Source organism: Triticum dicoccoides, chromosome 2B, assembly GCF_002162155.2.
Source record: "Triticum dicoccoides isolate Atlit2015 ecotype Zavitan chromosome 2B, WEW_v2.0, whole genome shotgun sequence".
Lineage (NCBI taxonomy): Eukaryota > Viridiplantae > Streptophyta > Magnoliopsida > Poales > Poaceae > Triticum > Triticum dicoccoides.
The window spans coordinates 2,235,203-2,242,563 of record NC_041383.1 but is presented as its reverse complement, the minus strand read 5'-3'; the positions used below and the strand labels follow the sequence as shown (position 1 = coordinate 2,242,563).

Below are 7,361 nucleotides of genomic sequence, written 5' to 3'. Positions count from 1 at the left end.
GCTTTTAATAATGCTCCATGCTGGTACGAGATAGTCCTTGGTTGATTTATCGAATGCTCTTTGCACTTCACTTATATCTTTTGAGTTTGGCTTTAAGATTGCTTCATGTGCTTCACTTATATCATTTGAAGTTTGGATGCCTGTTTCTCTACATTGGAAAACCGTTATTTTGTTACAGCTTGGGAAAGTCTTTTGTAGAAAGAATTAAACTTATATCTATTTAGAGATTCAATAGGAATTGGTCATTCACATGGTTAGTCATAAAATCATACACAAAACTTATAGATCACTGGATATGATATGTTTGACTCCTTGCAATACTTTTGCGATATTGAGGTGGTAATATGGGGGCATGCTAGTAAAAGAATTAAAGTTGAGTATTAATAATGGTGTTAAGGGAAGTATGTCTTTACGCAAGTAAACCTTCACGCATGTAAAGTGGTGGCCGCTGCCATTAGCGGTGAGGTCGGAGCATATTTTATCCTTGATTGAAATCCTTTTGTGCTGTTTGAATCGGGGGTGTGCGATGGTTAACTCCTACCAACCTCCCCCTAGGGTATGCTAGTACTACTTTGCTTCGAGGGCCAATAAATATTTCACAATAAGTATATGAGTTCTTTATGACTAATGTGAGTTCATGGATTATACGCACACTCACCTTTCCGCCATTGCTAGCCTCTCCAGTGCCGCACAAACTTCGCCGCTGCAAAAACCCTCCATATATCTTTCTCAAAACAGCCACTATACCTACCTATCATGGCATTTCCATAGTCATTTCTGAGATATATTGTCATGCAACTTCCAGCATCATATACATGACTTGAGTATTATTGCCATATTGCTTTGCATGATCGTAAGATATCAAGAATGATATTTTCATTGCTTGTCCTTTTTTTGATATCTGCTATGCTTGATCATTGCACATCATTTTAAAAAAAAGTGACATCTTAAATTGTCTTTAAAAATCAACAATGTTCATTATTTAAAAAGTGGTTTCAATTATTTTGTATAAGTTTTGATTGTTCCAAAATGTGATTTCAATTACTTCAAACATGTTGCAGTTCTTTCAAAAATATCATGATTTCAATCAAGTGATTTCAGCCTTTTCAATCATTTCAAAAAGCGATATGAGAAACATTTTAGTATTACAAACATTTATTTTATTTTATTAAATAACAGTTTGAACCATTTTCATTATTAAAAAAAGGTGATTTCAAGATAGAATGCGTACATGTCAATATATAATACTCCCTCCTTAAAGAAATAAGAGCATTTAGATCACTACTGTAGTGATCTAAACACTTTTATATTTCTTTACAGAGGTATTTCCTCCGTTCCTAAATATAAGACCTTTTAAAGATTCACTCATTTTGCTCCGTATGTAGTCTATGATGGAATCCCCAAAAGGTTTTATATTTAGGAACGGAGGGAGTAGTAAAACGAAGGCTTGCAGTCCACAACAATTAATTAGGATGCTTTAACCGAAATATTTTGCCGCTAATTCAAAAAGAGGAGGAAATAGGGGAACAATTAAGATGCTCCTTTTGGCAGGGAGATACTTTGCTCATTGCGGAAGTAATTGTGGGGGTCGATCTCAGCCTTGGCCTTGGTGAGCCTCTGGTAGTTACCCTTGAAGTATTTCGGCCCCCAGTTGGGACCCAGATCCAGGTCCCTGCAGTTGAAGTAGGCTCCCCTTGACATGGAATTAGAGCTCACGTACGGTGACATGAAGGCGTACATGTCCCTCACCCACTTGCTCTGCACGTTTGCCGAGTCGTCTCCCGAATCCACGGGCAGCCAGTAGTTGTACAATTGCATGCTATACAACACCCCGGCGCGGTGCGGGAACGGCGTCGCGTCCTCCTTCACGTTGCTCATCCGCCCGCCATAGGGGACCAGGACGATCTGCGCATTTGGCTGCCCAACCTGCTTGTTGAAGATCTTGGCCCACACCTCCCGCCGAATGGGCCGCCGGACGTAGTCCGTGGTCGCCTTGAAGCCATGGCTGGAGTCGATCTTGGAGGTGGTCCGCTTCGGGAGGTCCTCCACAGTGCAGTTGTTTACCTAGGCCATGGACTCGATCCAGCTCATCTCCTTGCAGTCGGAGCGCCTCAAATTCAGTCTCTCTTTCTGGCTCATCACCAGAGACAGGAGCGTGTCGCATGTGCCGAGGAACACTGCTCGAAAGACGGCCATGTCGTTCTGGACAAGCGCCCTGATGTACAGTTCGTCCGGCAGGGCCGGCGCCACCTTCTGCCACTTGGTGACCGCGTGCACGGCGGCTCCCTGGCTGTTGGACGCCGAGACCTTGAACACCGATACCGTCGCCGGGACGGTCACGAGCCTCACCTGCCACTTCAGCACGACGCCGAAGCTCCCTCCGCCGCCGCCTCTGATGGCCCAGAAGACGTCGTCCCCCATGGTGGTCTTGTTCAGGAGCGTGCCATTGACGTCCACCAACTCAGCATCGATAATGTTATCAATGGCCAGCCCGTGCTTGCGCATCATCTTGCCGAAGCCACCGCCGCTAAAATGGCCTCCGACGCCGACGGTCGGGCACACGCCGGCCGGGAATCCCAGAAGGCTACTCGCCTTCGATATGGCATAGTAGAGCTCGCCGAGCGTCGCGCCGGACTCCACCCACGCTGTCGATGTCTGGTTGTCGACGACCACGGCGCGTAGCTCCAACATGTCGAGCATGGTGAAGCCCTCGGTGTGCACGGACCGGTACGACAGGCCCTCATAGTTGTGCCCGCCGCTGCGCACGCGGATGGGCACCCCGTTTAGGCTGCCGCAGCGCACGGCGACCTGCACGTGGTGAGCATTCACCGGCATCACGACATAGAGCGGCCTCTCGGTGGTGTTTGCCAGGAACTTTGGGTTCCTCATGTATTTGTGGAGCTGCGTGTTGAACAAATCCTCGCCCTGCTCGAACACCGAGATGTTAGCCTTGGTGACGCATTGGAGGAAGCCAGCGGGCGACGCTTGGGAAGAAGAAGAGATCATGGAGCAGCTGCAGAACAAGAAGGTTAAGGTGAGCAGCAGTGGCGCCGCTAAGTTGAAGCGCTTGCCCATGGCCATCGTTGCTACTACTCCTCGCTCACCGTCCCCAAATAGATGGCCTATATAAAAGGCACCAATATTATTTAATGACATTAAATAGATACTAAAAAAATCAATGCTTACTAAGTTTACCCGGATATCTATTTAATATTAAGAAAATGTATGGGAGGGCATCAATTAAATAGATATTTAGATATAGCAATCCCAATGCATATCTAAACAATCCTCAGGTAATGTCTTTTATGCGAGAAAGTTTATGAGATATCTTAATTTGGTGCCAATATCCACATTTAGATTAACATATTGTTGATTTTAAGCAAGATACTGATTGCACGTCTATATTAGGTAAGACATCAATGGCATATTAGGCAGGATATTAGTTGCATGTTTTTTTTGGAAGGAATGCCATCATGGCGGTTTATATTTCATGTGAGAATAAAGATACATCGTTTGATAAAACGTCTACTAGAAACCCCGGAGGCTCCGACTTCCAGACAATTGTTCGAGAAGTCTCCGAGTTCCTAGACAATACATCCGCCGCCATATTGGCCTCCCTAGGACAGTGATGAAGACATACTAAAATAAAATTGCGAGCTAAAAAAGAGCATTCTTCATAGATTGCCGCCGCTGGGCCGAGTGAATTTCCGCCGTTCTGCATGATCTCAATTACCTCCATACAATCCGCCTCCACGTAGATTTTGTTGCAGCCCATATCATTAGCCAGAAGAAACCAATCCCTAAGACCCCGAGCTTCTGCTGTCCCGGCATCTTCCACGAACGGAATATCAACACAAGATGCAGCCAAGAAAAAACCTGTGTCATCACGTAAAATTGCACCCGTACTCCCAATACCTCTGTCTTGATCAAACGTAGCATCAACATTGAGTTTAACTAGACCATCCGGCGGCTTGTTCCATCCATGTCTTTTGATTCTCGTATTTTTGGATTGTGCCCGTGTGAAGTTTTTTGCCAAAGCTAAAATTGCTTGTGCTGATCTCGTTGGCTCAAAAAGGAGCTCGCCATGAGTGAACTGGCGACACTCCCACCACACATACCAGACACCTATGGCTAGTAGATCATTGCGGTTAACATCAGCCACCAACGACTGAAATTGATTCCTGGACAGTAGCACATCCGCCAGCACAGACCCTCCTTCCCTTTCAGATGAACATACCTCATTGATCAAGGGTCCCAGACCTAGAATTCACCATATTTCTTGCACTCTCGGGCACAGAAACAAAGCGTGCCTAATGCTCTCACAGTCGGATGTACAAAGCGGGCATTGGGAACTAGTTATCATATGCCTATTCGCAAGGACTCCGTAACAGGGAATGGCTGCGAGAGAGAGAGAGAGAGAGAGAGAGAGAGAGAGAGAGAGAGGACGAGCTAGGGCAGGCTAGGGTTTCGGGCAGAAACAACAATTGGCATCAGAGCTTCAGGTTCGAGAGCCCGCCGGTGGCTATGGCAATCGTGCCACACGGCGCAGGCGCGGGCGGATCGGTGTCGATGGCGATGCCGATGCTCTCGCCGAATAAATACACGGTGTGGGCGATCAAGGCGCAGGTGATCCTCGATGCCCACACGCTGTGGGAGGCTGGCGTCGGTGGGCGACGCGGCGGTGAACGCTAAGCTGTGCAAGACTATGTGACATATGATCCTGTCAGGGCTGCCGGACGACGTGTTGCTACAGGTGGAGGCGAAGCTCGCCGTCATCAAGGTATGGGACTCTCTGAAAGTGAGCTTCATCGGCGCGGAGCGGGTGCGGGCGGCAATGCGGGCAACGCTGCGCGGAGAGTAGGATCGCCTGAAGATCACAGACGGTGAGGCGCTGCACGCGTACGCCGGGAGGCTGGCTGGGATGACGGCGCAGTTCACGAACCGCGGCGAGATGCTGGGCGACACGGAGATCATGAAGAAGCTTATGGATACGGTGCCCGATCATCTCTTCCCTGTCGTCACCGGCATCGAGCAATTCTGCGACCTTGACGAGATGACGTTTGACTAGGCGCTCGGGAAACTGCACGCATTCGACGAGCGGGTTCGGCGTCGTGGACAAGACAGCGGCGAGTGCGGGGGTGAGCAGCTGCTCATGACAGCGGTGCAGTAGGCAGCATGGGATCGGCGACATGGTGGCGCGCGGGACGACGGCGACATGCAGAGCATGGCATCGGGGAACAGCGGCAGCAGGCGCGCTGCTGCTATAAGTGCGGAGAGCGCATACACTTCAAGAGGGACTGCCCTCAGCTGCGGAGGGAGCCGGCGGCGGAGCGGGCATTGCTGGCGGACGCCAGCGTCGAAGGCGGCAGACTCCTCTGAGCCGTGTCTCAGGGGGTGAGTGTTGGCAATAAGAGCAACAGCCAGAGCGTGGTTGCTGCATGTGCGCGCCAAGCGCAGACCGGACCGCACCGGGTGGGCGTGATCGCTGCGTGCTCGCCGCGAGCTGCGCGCGTGCGTGTGCGAGGTGGCCCTGAGCGGAGCGGGCCAATCGGGGAGCTAGCAGGGGTGGGAGCATGTGGGTCATTCCCAGCGCAGGCCCGACTACATAAGCGTCAGGTCGATCATTGTAACAGTGTGGTCTAGGGCATCGAGTTCGTGCTTGAGGAAAGAAAAGCCGTCTGTGTAGCGGGGCGTTCGTGCGCCAGCAATCCCTGTGTCCACTTCATCTGCCTTCTTCTCCTCCTCAGTCCGTTGCAGTGAGAAGTGAGATACGAGAGAGAGCACGAGCTAGGGCAGGCTAGGGTTTCGGGCAGCAACAACAATTGGTGAGCAGCTGCTCATGACGGTGGCGCAGTGGGCAGCGCAAGATCTTTGACACGATGGCACGTGGGATGATAACGACATGCGGAGCATGGCGTCGGAGAACGGCGGCAACAGGCGCGGCCGCTGCTACAAGTGCGGCGAGCGCAGACACTTCAAGAGGGACTGCCCTCAGCTGCGGAGGGGAGCCGGCGGCGGAGCGGGCGCAGATGACGGACGACGGAGTCCTCTGAGTCGTGTCTCAGGGCGTGAGTGTTGGCAATAAGAGCCACGGCCAGAGCATGGTGGCTACGTGTGCACGCCAGGCACGTCGGGCGCAGACTGGACCGCGCCGGGTCCGCGGCTCAAGGGGTGTGTGCGTGCGTGCGTGAGTTAGGCTGGCGTGTGCATGCACGAACGCACCCAGTGGGCGTGCGTGGTGTAGACTCAGGTCACATGTATGCACGGATGGGCCAAGAGAATTTCAGAATTTTACTTGGGATTTGGGCCAATGACCCACTAGCAAATTCCAACAAAATCAACTATAAAATCGAGCCATTGATTCAATTAATGATTTAGTCACACACTTAATTAGGGACACAGATAATTAATAGTAGGTAATATTTCAACTGTATCTTAACTATTAGGCTGCCCGTAATGGTAGTATCATAGGTAGTATTATGCATGCCAACTAGGCAATTTTGATGAGGTGTCATGGCATTAAATGAAGAAATAGAGGGTGGAGTATCATATCATGATACCGTATCATAATAAATGCTATGCTACTTTGTGTCATTCATGGCAATAAATAGAGTATTACATGATACTAAAATACTCCCTCCGTTCCTCAATATAAGGTGTACTATTTTTCCAAAAAGTCAAACTTCTCTAAGTCTGACCAAGTTTATAGACAAAAATATCAGTATCTAGAATACCAAATCATTATCACTAGATTCATCATGGACTATATTTTTACATTTTATATATTTAGTGTTATAAATCTTTATATGTTTTGCTGTAAAGTTGGTCAAACATAGACAACAGTTGACTTTTTAAAAAACTAATACACCTTATATTTAGGAACGGAAGGAGTATGATACTATGCATTAGGGAGGTAGTATCATACACTAGTGTCATATGTATGATACTAGTATATGATACTCCCCATTACAACCAGCCTTAAAAGGAGAGATGGAGATTGTACGCGGTATGTCCAACTCCCCATCCCTTGGTCATCCCAACAGAAACCCATCCACTCCCACCTCCACGCATGCACAAAAAAATCCACCTCCCTTGCCTCACACTAAAAGAAAAGGAAAGAAAATAGAAACCAAGCATCGAACCGATTTGAAAATCAAGGGAAATTAAATGTTCAGACAAATAATTACGCATGCAATTAATTAAGTTTTTTCTACCGTGTCTCCTCTTAAGGCAAGTTGGAGACCGCATGTGGTACGTCCACCCCACACTCCTTGATCCCTCATACGAAAGCATCCGTCCCCACCATCCCACACGCACAAGAAAACCCGCCTCCCTTGCCTCACACAATAAAAAAACAAAAA

The 7,361-nt window shown here is 48.8% G+C and overlaps 1 pseudogene; it reads right to left on the bottom strand.

Annotated features, from left to right (window-relative positions):
- Positions 1-1,530: 1,530 nt before the first annotated feature.
- Positions 1,531-3,075, bottom strand: LOC119366679 (annotated as a pseudogene).
- Positions 3,076-7,361: the final 4,286 nt, after the last annotated feature.